At 43.4% G+C, this 12,281-nt stretch overlaps 1 long non-coding RNA gene across 2 annotated transcripts; it reads left to right on the forward strand.

Moving 5' to 3' along the window:
* Window positions 1-7,444: 7,444 nt before the first annotated feature.
* LOC109763049 (uncharacterized) lies at window positions 7,445-12,015 on the forward strand. Of its 2 annotated transcripts, XR_012181309.1 has the most exons (6): window positions 7,445-7,987; window positions 8,876-9,099; window positions 9,655-9,878; window positions 10,834-10,883; window positions 11,126-11,209; window positions 11,336-12,015. It is a non-coding gene; the product is annotated as an uncharacterized lncRNA (long non-coding RNA). The 2 variants fall into 2 exon arrangements; XR_012181308.1 differs by lacking the exons at window positions 7,445-7,987; window positions 8,876-9,099; window positions 9,655-9,878; window positions 10,834-10,883 and having other exon boundaries at window positions 10,928-11,209.
* The last annotated feature ends 266 nt before the right edge of the window (window positions 12,016-12,281 follow it).

The raw sequence follows: 12,281 nt of genomic DNA on the forward strand, positions 1-12,281 counted from the left end.
TGCCTGCATTGGCTCGACGTATGCAACTACACCGTGTTTGGTTGCCTACACGGGATATGATTAAGATTAACAGATATCCATAACACACAGAGTGCCATGGCGGCTGCGGTGAACAATGGCGAGGACACAAGCAACTAGCTCTCCGCGCCATCGTCGGACTTGGCGCGGAGGCCACCGTCCACTGCCGCGGGTCGACGAGCAAGCCTCCGGCCCGCCGTGGCGAGCAGTATCACTGTTGTTGGTGTTGAAATCCCTGAATCGCCCCGCCTCGCTCCCCCAAATTTCCTCCTCCCTTGTCGATCCAGCCATGTTCAACTCGATTGCTACCTAGGTCGTGGTCCTCGGGGCCATCCTGCTGCTCGTGGGGCTCACAACTACCAAGCAGACGCCAAGGGCCGCAGCTGGCCTCCGTCCCGCCGCTCGTTGGATCCATCGTGATCCATCCAGGCGCACACTGGCGTACCTCCACCCGTGTCGCCGTCGGCACAACAACAACTGTGCGCGCGCGTGAAGAGAAGGCGGAGCTGGCACGTAGCTGGGCCTGCAGCCGGGCTAGGTGGAGTTTGTTGGGTTCTACAATAGGGTACATCAACTGCAAATTTAAAAAATCCTACCCGCAGAACATCCAGGAACATGCTACGAGAGATGGATCACGGATCATTACCACTAGACGCGTAGTGTTATGCAGCGGAAGTTGAGTTGGGCAGTGCATCTTCGGTGTCGTTTCCTCCTCGATCTCCCACGTAGCTGATCAGTTTCCACAAATAGGTTCGTCAGAGCGGCGCAAGTGCAACATCTCTAAGGTATCCGCGGATGCAGGAGGAATACTATGCGACAGAATGCTAGGTCTGATCACACAACCAATGGTGAGTGGAGGTAGCTAGTTGCAACACATGCAAAGCCCTAGTGACGGTGCCGAAGCGATCAACTGAATGAGTGTGCTGCACCTCCACTATATATAGGCATCCATCGCGGGCTCAACACTTGGGCCCCGTATGGACCCTAAAGCCCAAGGTCTACTCGGTCACGACGCAAGTCCAGCTTGGATCATATCCGACCAGTGTCCTCGGGTCTGACCTTGTAGGTTCCTTCCCTTAAGCGCGTGACCCTGATACGTCTCCAACGTATCTATAATTTTTGATTATTCCATGCTATTATAGTATAAATCTTGGATGTTTTATATGCAAGTATATATCATTTTTTGGGACTAACCTATTAACCTAGTGCCAAGTGTCAGTTGCTGTTTTTGCCTACTTTTGGTTTTCCAGGAAATTAGTACCAAACGAAGTACAAATGCCATGAAACATTCTGATGATTTTTTATGGACATAAGAGACCCTGGAAGCTTCGGGAGGAGGCCAGAAGGCAGAGGAGTAGGCCACAAGGCACCTAGGCATTCCTAGGTACCTTGTGGGCCCCATGCCTGTCCGTTTGACCTAATTCTAGCTCTATAAGTTCTCTAAAATTGGGAAACCAACAGAGAGCCACCCGAAACACTTTTTTTGACGCCACAAGCTTCTATTCTTGTGAGATCCCATACGGAGACCTTTTTTGGCACCCTCCCGGAGGGGGATCAATCCCAGAGGGCCTCTACATCAACTTTGCTGCCCTTCCGATTGTGAGCAGTTTACCACAAACCTACGGGTCCATAGCTAGTAGCTCACTAGTACATCGAGGTGCTATACAAACGGTTTTTAACCCCTTTCTGTGACGACATTTGGAACCGTCGCCTAGTGAGTGACTGCGATAGGGGCGGTCCTTCCCACACGGCCCAAAAACCGTCGGGGATATGCCCTCCTGGCACACATGCTTGGCAAAATGAGATCGTGTGCGACCGGCGAGCAATCAAATATGGTTATACGTACAGTGGTGCTAAAAAAATTCAACTATACAGGCGAAATAATTTCCGGTCGTAAGTTCATCCCACACAGTCAGTCCCCGCTAAACGTTTTCATTCGTATATACATCCCACACAGTCGCTCCAAGGAAAATGTTTCTGTTCGCAGGTACATCACACACAATTTTCCCTGTTAAATCGTTTGTGATAGCGTTTCCATTGCACACGGTATTAACAATTTTATCATTTGTGTTATTAAATGCATCACACACGGTGCATAGAAGAAACTGTGTGGCAAAGGCTGTTCATCACACACAGTTTTTATGTGGTAAACGTTTGCTCCAGGTGGCCTAACATAAACAATGTTCAAGAGGATGTCGTGTGTGATTGTTCATTAATCCAACATGGTTTATTCCTAGAAACTGTGTGCGTTGCCTGAGGTCATCGCCCACGGTGTTTTCTCAATAACCATTTGCAATAGAAAAACCCAATTAGCAGGCTAATTATCCTATTAATAATAATCCATTTATTAATCTAATTGACATTTCATATTAAGCACACAAAATATTTCATTTTCATAATTGAAATACATCAGAGTACAATATCATATAGCTTCAGAACTCAGCTACCCCATTACACAACTGCACCAGCACCAAGTTTCACATGCAACATCTATAACCTTTCGAAATTAGCATTATAGACGGTACATAGACAGATGTATCTCATATGGAAAACTGCTGAAGCAGAAGGCGAATATTGAGCCTTCATTGATATTGAAGGTCTTTCCAACTTTAGGCCAGTGCCTGTGGATGATTGACCGTCCATCCTTCATCCTCTTCAGGAACACTTCAATATTAAACCGTGGATGTTGTATGAATACCTTCCTCGCCTCCCGACCATACAGGTGGTTTGAGAGGTAATCATCTGTGAACTGCTTTGGAAAGGCCTGAAAACAAGGATGTGTATAAATATCTTCTCTATATTGGAAATGGGGCAAAGGAATAAAAAAGGCAAGGTATAATAGTTAGTACCATCCTGTAGTGAACTGATGTATTCTTCATTGCGCAGACAAAGATCTTGTTGTTGTTTGTGGCTAATTTCTTTATCCTAACAATCTTTCTGAGTTTCTTGACTTGACTGGTATTCATGGACAACTCATTTCCCCATATGCAAAATGGGTCAAACAGTGGGTCAAAACCTCTGACAGCAGGACCTACATGTGCAAGACCAAAATTTTTAAAACCTAAATATTAGAATGGTTCCTGCAATTGCACAATAATGTGCTATTAGACAAAGTACCATGCATGTGCAAACCTCGATTGTAAACCTCAGTGCTTCCCATTGTTTCCTTGCAACAGATATATGGTAGTTAGTGATTAGGTTAAGTGAGGGTTCGCATGCTATTAGTAAAATATGTTGATGAAAAATAAGCACATTGCAGATTCATCAGATTAATTGAAGCCACATGGAAAACCCATTTATCCAAACCAAGCATGATTAAGACCTAGGAAATATAGCAATTGTATATGTTTCTCATGTATTAAGTGCAGCCAAATTCGATTATTCCTCACATGCACAACAATAAAAAATTCTACCCACGACAATTGGACATCGCATTACAGAATTGAACCAAGCAGTTAACTAAACACCACAACAAATGAACCAAACATTAACTGAGCACCACATTGCACAATATAACATACTCCTAATAGAAGATCAAACAGTTAACCAAACCAAGCATGCTTAACAACTTGGAAATATAGCAATTGTATTTGTTTCTCATGTATTCAGTACAACCAAATTCGATTTATTTCTCACATGGTATACAATAACAGAATACACCCACAACAATTGAACATCGCATTGCAGAATTGAACCAAACAGTTAACTAAACACCACAAAAAATGAACCAAACGTTAACTGAGCACCACATTGCACAATGTATAACATACTAGAAGATCAGACAGTTAACCAAACCAATCATGCTTGACAACTTGGAAATATAGCAATTGTATTTGTTTCTCATGTATTTTGTAAAAAAAAATCGATTTATTTCTCACATGGAAGAAAATACAAAATTGCACCCTGAAGAATTGAACATCACATTTGCAGAATTGAACCAAACAGTTAACTGAACACGACAACTAATTAACCAAACAGTTAAGAAGTGAGCATCACATTGCACGACATATAGAACATATACACTAGAGCAACAGATTGCATGGTAAAAGTAGATAGCACAATTCACTAGAATTTGTTAAGGAAAGGCAATAGCTAGCAAACCGAACATGGGTCCTTATAGTGAGCTAATAAGACAAGCTACTCCTTATTGTCAGAGATATCAATGACGATTGGCTCCTTGGACATGGAAGAGGGCGAGGCCTCCGCATCATGGGTTCCCTCGTCGTAGTGGTGAGTTGCCTGAGCCGCCCTGGGCACCAACCTGCTGGCTCTCGAGTTGAGGTAAGCACGTGCACGCTGAGAAAATACCTCGTAGTCTTTGTTGAAGGCACTGAGGGTGGCCTCGAGAAAACACCACGAACTGTTGTTTAAAGCAGCCAAGCGCGTCGCGGCGTCGGCGCGTGAGGCATCGACAGTGAGGTGCTCCTCCAAGATCTGGGGGTCGGCACGAATGGCAGCCATCGCGACCTCATTCGCGCGTGCGGCCGCGATTTGCTTCTCCGCTGCCAAATGCTCCTTGAGCTCCTGGCTATACTGCATGCACCATGGCTTAGAGCGGCACTTATTTGGTGGTGGGGTTGGTGATTTGGGTGGAAGGTGTCGCGCCGGCGGTCGGGGCATGTGGGATGTGGAAGGAGGAGGAGGATGGGGGTCGGGTGTGGATTACCTGCCTGGATAGACGAGGCCGAGCAGCGTGAAGGAGGGTCGCCGGCGAGGAGGCGGCACTGCAAGCAAGGAGTGAAGGTTTCAATTTGGAAAGGAAGGCGGAAACATGAGAAATGTGGCTTTTAGTAAGGAGGAGGGGGCGGGGAGGTAGATATTTCCGCGGAAACCAACAAATTTGAATGAGTTTAGCGAAAAAACTGGTGCGCAAAGTGTCATCAGACACGGTCCCTTATTCAGCACTGTGTACGATATGTGAACATCACAAACGATTCAGATAGCTTAACCCGTGTGTGATGAGTTTGAACGTAAAAAATTTTGGTTCGAATTTCCCTGGTTACAGTGGTCATCCATGTCATTGCATAATTTGCGTACACAAAGGAGACTACAGCACACCCACACTTCTTAATCGAGAAATTTCAGCAATTTAATAGAGCTAGCTAACCTAAACATTACTCTAACAAATTAAAGACAGGTGCTCTTAATTAAACAAAACAAAGAGTACTACTACAGCTGGTTCTTGTTGATCTCCGCCGCCTCCTCCATGTCCAGCTCGTGCCCGACGATCTCCTGGGGAAGGAGCTCCATGGCATCCATCACACCATACTCGGCAAGCATCTCGCCATCTGCATCCGCCATATCTTTGGAATAGGCCGCCACGAGCTTGGCGTGGGCGGCCGCGGTCTTGGCTTGGGCGGGCTCCGTCGTGGCAAGGTATGCCGCGCAGGAATGGACGGCTGCTCGAACGCTCTCGGCGATTGCCAAGTCTTCGGACGTGGGTTGCCGACCGTTGTCGGAGAAGTTTCGTTCGATTTGTGTGGTGGCCGCCATGAGCTAGGCGTGGGTGGCCTCGACATGGTCGTGGGTGGCCTTCAACAGGGCTAAGGCCGCCGCTGTGGAACGGGCAGCTGCTGTGCCGCTCTCGCCAGTTGCTATCCCGAGGCAGATGTTGCTGCCGCCACCTGAGAAGCAACAACGACTGTTTGGGCTACCTTGATCGCCCGGTCGCAGATTGCGGCCGTGCTCATGAAGCTTGTTAGCATGCGCCTGGCGGGTGTGGCCGCTCTGTCGCCTGAGTGGGACGCCGAAGTTGCCCTCACAAATCGGGTCCACGTCCCTATCTTTCACCGGCGACGATTGAACAGTGAAATGATATTTGGGGAGCGAGCTAGTGTGCTTTACACGCCGTCTGTGGACTGTAACCGACGCACCTTCTCGCGTAAGCCGTATGCGTACTATACACCGATGGTGCTCCAAGATATTTTGTACTGCATCTCACACGGTTGGTGATAATAAACTATGTGCGATCTACTTGATTTTTCGTCTTGATTTGACTTACATAATGGGGTCACAGCTGCAAAGGATGGTGTTTGAATTGCTAGAGCTTTTATCTGCAGTGAACATGCAACTATAGGTGTGTCATAAAAAATTGGAATTATTCAGGGTTCATTTGGACGTTTTTATACATTAACTTTGTTTTCTAGGCATTTCAGGTGCACAATTCAAAATTAAACTACGTGCACATGCTCCGGTGCACCAATATGGGTTGTAAAATGATATATGTGTCCATGGGTTAATGCTTATGTCCCATTCAAGAAATGGGGATGAATTTCAGACACCACGACACTGTGGCTCTCCGGCAAACGTTGAGGTGCTTGCTTTTGCAATTCTAGTAAATACAAAACTCGTTTGAAATTCATGAACCTTGGCATGCTATCATGGAACGGCATCAACATGCTGGGGTAAAAAAATATTGTCCCATTTGGGGCAGGTTATGGTATAAGCATCTCGCAAACCAGAGCTTCTGTCACAACAAGCCTGATGGTTTCGATAGGGAACGTGCCATCTTGGGGAACGAAACGATATCTGTTGCCTCTTTTTACTTTCAATTTTCTCTCTCGTGTCAACATAGAACAACAGGAGTGTTGTGCAATTTTTGGGATTTTTCGGGGTTCGCTTGGACATTTTTATACATTAATTGAGTTTTCTATGCATTCATGTGCATAATTCAAATTTGGACTACATGCACATGCTCCAGTGCATATAAACGGGTTGAAAAATCAAATGTGTGTCGTTGGTTGCAACTTCAGGTCCCATGCAAGAAATGAGAATGAATGTCAAACACCTTTGCCACCGTCGCTCAGCCGCTAACATTGAGATGCATGGTTTTAAAATTCTAGTAAATCGAAAACTCGTCTGAAATTCATGAAACTTGACATGCTATCATGGAACGGCATCAACATGCAGTGGTAAAAATATTGTCCCATTTGAGGCAGGTTGGGGTATAAGCTTCTCACAAATCAGAGCTTCTCGCAACAAGCCTCATGGTTACGGTAGGGAATGTTTCACCTTTCTGGACGAAACGATATCCGTTGCCTCTTCTTGATTTCAATTTTTTCTCTAGTATCAACATACAACAACAGGAGTGTTGTGTTAAATTTTGGAATTTTTCGGGGTTCGTTTGAACATTTTTATACATTAATTGAGTTTTCAATGCATTTATATGCATACTTTAAATTTGACTTACAGTCACATGCTCTAATCTATCTATCTATACCTATACTAATTTCAGACTCCCTAAAATTACCACGTTAATTAGAAATTATGAGCCGTTCAACTGGTGGGACCGAGTTATTACGGTGGAGATTAACCCATATATTTTTTGCTTAATCACGTACTTAATTCGGCCAAAAAAAAGTGAAGGCCCACGTTCCTTTCATCATTGCTGTACAAAAAGAAGCCCAACAGGCCTTTCATCACCGTTGTCTAAAAAAAAAAGACCATCATCGGTTGCTAAAGAAAGAAGCCCTCCTCCCGTATCCCTAACCTTGTGACGCCTACCATCGGCCGCCACTTCCCATGGATCGCGCCGCCGCTTCCCATGGATCGTGCCGCCGCTCTGCTCACCAGCGTAGTCGTCACTGCCCACCGCATCCAGCCGCTGTCGCATCTCACCGCCTCCACCGCCCCCATGAATCACCGCCTCCTCTCTCTTGGACCAGCATGCTGCGGTGGATGCTTCCGGTCCCGTTGTGGCGACACGGCTGGTCAAGGGAACGCGGTGAGGCGGATTGTGTCCCGTTCGTTGATCTGCCCCACTTGCTGCTGCTCCTCTCCCATCGACCGTCACATCAACATTTACTGCGACACACGACGTTCTCCTCTTCTGCGGCGATGCTTATAAGCGACAATAACGGTGTCCTGTTGTGGCCCAACATTCATCGGACCGCTGAGGCACGGAAGTGCCCGGAGAAGATCGCTCTCCGCTTAGCAAATTCCACCGTGTTCTGAATGGCTGCCCGACAAGGTGATTTTCTTCTCTGAATTTCTCTCATGAAACTTGGGTGGCATGGAGCGGGTGTGCTAGGTGGAGTGCCACTGGATTGTTGTGTTAGTGGGGAGAATCCGCTTAGCAAATTCCACCGTGTTCTGAATGGCTGCCCGACAAGGTGATTTTCTTCTCTGAATTTCTCTCATGAAACTTGGGTGGCATGGAGCGGGTGTGCTAGGTGGAGTGCCACTGGATTGTTGTGTTAGTGGGGAGAATCTGCTCTCCTGGAACTTGGGTTTGGCAATGAATTGTGCCAATACTACTATCCTTTGGCTTTGCAATGGTGATCTATGCAGTTCTGTTTTTCCAAATCATGGTGGTTTAGTTAGTTTGTTAACAGCTGCTTCAGTTAGGACTAATAATCGAGAGTGGTTGACTGGATTGAATTTCGCAAAGGACAATACAATTTTGTTATAATTGGTGATTTAGTTAGTTCGTAAAAAATAGTTCATAGGATCAACTGCTATTTAGCTTACTACAGTATAGTTGTGTGGATTGTCGGTGATGAATAATGAGATTTCATGAATAATACCCAATGCATTGCTTACTGTTGTCCAGTGTACTACAGTTTAGTATGAAGAACTTGACCTTTGTTTGACAAGAAAATGTCTGTGCTAATTCCCACACGGACTGATTTTCTAGAACCAATTTAGGCTGTGATCATTAGTGCGTCTTCAAAGCTGCTTGACATAACATAACGTTTGATTTTTACTAATCTGAAATCGAGCCTAAGCAATGTTAAGTAGACCTTTGAATTCTTAATAAGGAAATTACACAATTTGTTTTGTGTGCCGCAGGATTAGTGTTGTTTAAAGAATTTTTTCTTCAAACCAATCAGGTTGACGATTTTAACTGTCGATGCAGACGCTCTGCCGGATGTTCATCATCAGCGCCAGTCATGGGTTCAGGCTCCTGTGGAACTCATGGCATCAACCATATGAACCTGCATGTATTTGATAGTTTGCTTGATCAGTTTTATGCCTTCCACTATAGCTATGGCTACTACGCAACTTCATTGAGATTTTTTCTATAGGACTTGGATTAGTAATCCCCAACAATACGGTCACGCTTCTTATAATTACTTTCAGGTATAAATACATTAGTGATTTTCTGTATGTTGTACTACTAAACTGTGTGCTATACCAAGCATGACATCTGCGCCTTTTCAGATATGCATGCATTTTTCAAGAGAATTTATCTAATATGTAGTATATAGAAAGGTACCTAAAATGTTAGCTTATATTGCCAACTCTTGAAAGTATACGTGCCTTTTACTTTTTTTGCCATGAACCATGGGATTTCATGAATAATACTCAATGCATTGCTTACTGTTGTCCAGTGTACTACAGTTTAGTATGAAGAACTTGACCTTTGTTTGACAAGAAAATGTCGGCTAATTCCCACACGGACTGACTTTCGAGAACCAATTTAGGTTGTGATCATTAGTGCGTCTTCAAAGCTGCTTGACATAACATAACGTTTGATTTTTACTAATCTGAAATCAAGCCTAAGCAATGTTAAGTAGACCTTTGAATTCTTAATAAGGAAATTACACAATCTGTTCTGTGTGCCGTAGGATTAGTGTTGTTTGAAGACGTTTTTCTTCTTACCAATCAGGTTGATGATTTTAACTGTCGATGCAGACGCTGTGCCGGATGTTCATCATCGGTGCCAGTCATGGGTTCAGGCTCCTGTGGAACTCATGGCATCGACCATATGAACCTTCATGTATTTGATAGTTTGCTCGATCAGTTTTATGCCTTCCGCTACAGCTAAGGCTACTACGCAGCTTCATTGAGATTTTTTCTGTAGGACTTGGATTAATAATCTTCAACAATACGGTCATGCTTCTTATAATTACTTTCAGGTATAAATACATTTGTGATTTTCTGTATGTTGTGCTACTAAACTGTGTGCTATACCAAGCATGACATCTGCGCCTTTTCAGATATGCATGGATTTTTCAAGAGAATTTATTTAATATGTAGTATATAGCTAGAAAGCTACCTAAATGTTAGCTTATATTGCCAACTCTTGAAAATATACGGACCTTTTACTTTTTTTGCCGTGAACCTAGGGAGCTTGGGACGGAGTAGGTGTCAATAGTCGGTATATACCAGAACATTTTTTTTATGATTGCTAGAACAATATTCTGCGATATTGTATATACTAACATAGTGACTGTGGAGTACTAATTCAAAGTATATACTATTGTACTGTATTTTGTCTATATACCATCTATATCAAAGTAGTACGTACACTGCTCTTTGTGCACGGCAGTATGTAGCATACAAAATTAAATCAAATGGGTATATAACATACACTTTGATAAAGTAAGTATGTACTTTTTTTCTGGTGCAGTATATACAACATTTTTGTAAGGCAATATATAGTACTTTTTAAGTGAACCAGTATACTACTTTTTTTATTCAGTATATACATAATCTTTTAGTCGATATATACTACTCTTTCTGAGTAGGTATATACTACTATTCTTGATATATAAGGCAACCTGCAAATTCCACGCCGCCGCCATTGTCGACTAGAAGGTGGTACCGTCGCATGGATCTACCAGTGCATGCCATGCCAACATTGTTTCTTATTACCACCGTTGTTGACGATATTGGTGGTGCCGTCACATGGATCAATCAGTGCACCCCATGCTGTCGCTTTGTCGACGAGATGGAAATGCCGTCTTATCCATCGATCAGTGCACCTACTTATTAACGTCGCATCGGCTATGTGACTAGCTGCGTCAGTGGCTTTGCACCTCGATCCAGATTAGTTTCATGCAAAGCCTGTCATGTTTGCCTTTTGTGCAGGAATAGGCAAGCACAACAGAAGACCTGATCATAGACACTCATAGTCTGAGGTAAATACTCCTTCGACGCAAGCTGTCACATTGTTTTCTTTTATCTTGAAAACTGTAAATTTATTTAAAAAATTGTGGTAAAAAATTATTAAGTTATTACGTGGGAGAGACCATCAACTAATAATAATATAAAACAAGGGTAGGCTAGGAAAAAGATACATCATTCTTAGAAAATTGTGCTAACAAAGTTGTTAAGTTATTACGTGGGAGAGACTCAACTAATAATATAAAAACAAGGGTAGGCAGTATTATCGGAAAGATTGGACGCTACTTCTTCCCCCAGGCCCGAAAGAGATCACGCTTCTCCACCGTCTCTTCCTCTCCTGGTTAGAAAACAACCTCAAGCAATTTTCCTTATTTGAAACTTTTTCAGCTGTGCTAAAGGAGCTTATTCTAAAAACTGTTTTCCTCATCTGCATCGGGTTCATTTTCTTATATGTTTTTCCTTGCAGGTTTATCTTGAATACACAATAACTTTGGATTTGAGATCACTTTGTTTTGTGTCATGTGCTTGGATAGTGTTGTGCTCTCCAGGGATGCAATCCCGGCTCTTCTCACATAGAACCTATGGATACCTCATGGAGATTTGTTGGAGCATAATCTTCTAATGTACAACCTATGTATACATATGGACATCGGAGGGAGCATAATTATGATCATCAAGCGAGCTTATAAAAACCTGCTGTCTAAACAGACTACAGCGGCATGAAGGAGGCTAATGTCAGTTGTCAACGTCGTCGCTGGTCAAGTTACTAATCAGTTTTTGTATCGACAAAACATGTCCAGGACCCTCTATGGGAGAGTTAACATCTTCAATGGCCTTCCCAATCTCCAGTTACGGCTGATGTTGTTGCTTGATATGCTGGTCCGCCACAATCTCCTCTTCAAGGAATTTCCTTGCCAAGCTGCCATGTCCTGGCAGTTGTAGGTTAGAGAATTGGCTTCTCATGAATTTTCTTCTAACCCTTTTTTCAGTCAGCAGATAGTGCAGATAGTTAGGCGGTGAAACACTTGACAATGAAGATCTTTGTCAACTACTAAAACATTGATGGTTTCTGTTATACTGTATATCTGAATAAACAATTTTACGGGCAATTTTTTTGCATAAGTAAAGGCATGTGAGAACTGCTAATGCTTGAGTGTCGTGGCTGCTGCACTTCTGATTTTCTGTCAATTGTGTGTGAGAACTACTAAATTGTAGATTAAATATATGGCAGAAAATTAGATGGAGGGAGTAGTTTTTTTGTTTATGTTTTTTAATGGTTGTTGGTTCGGACAGCTACTACAACTTTATTATAAAGGATAATCTAACAGAAAAGTTAATGGAAGATGATGGTGCCATTACTCCAGATCTTTGTTTTATTCATGTTCTCCTCCAACTGTGTTGTCTATATCTTT

The sequence above is a fragment of the Aegilops tauschii genome, chromosome 1, assembly GCF_002575655.3.
Source record: "Aegilops tauschii subsp. strangulata cultivar AL8/78 chromosome 1, Aet v6.0, whole genome shotgun sequence".
Taxonomy (NCBI): Eukaryota; Viridiplantae; Streptophyta; class Magnoliopsida; order Poales; family Poaceae; genus Aegilops; species Aegilops tauschii.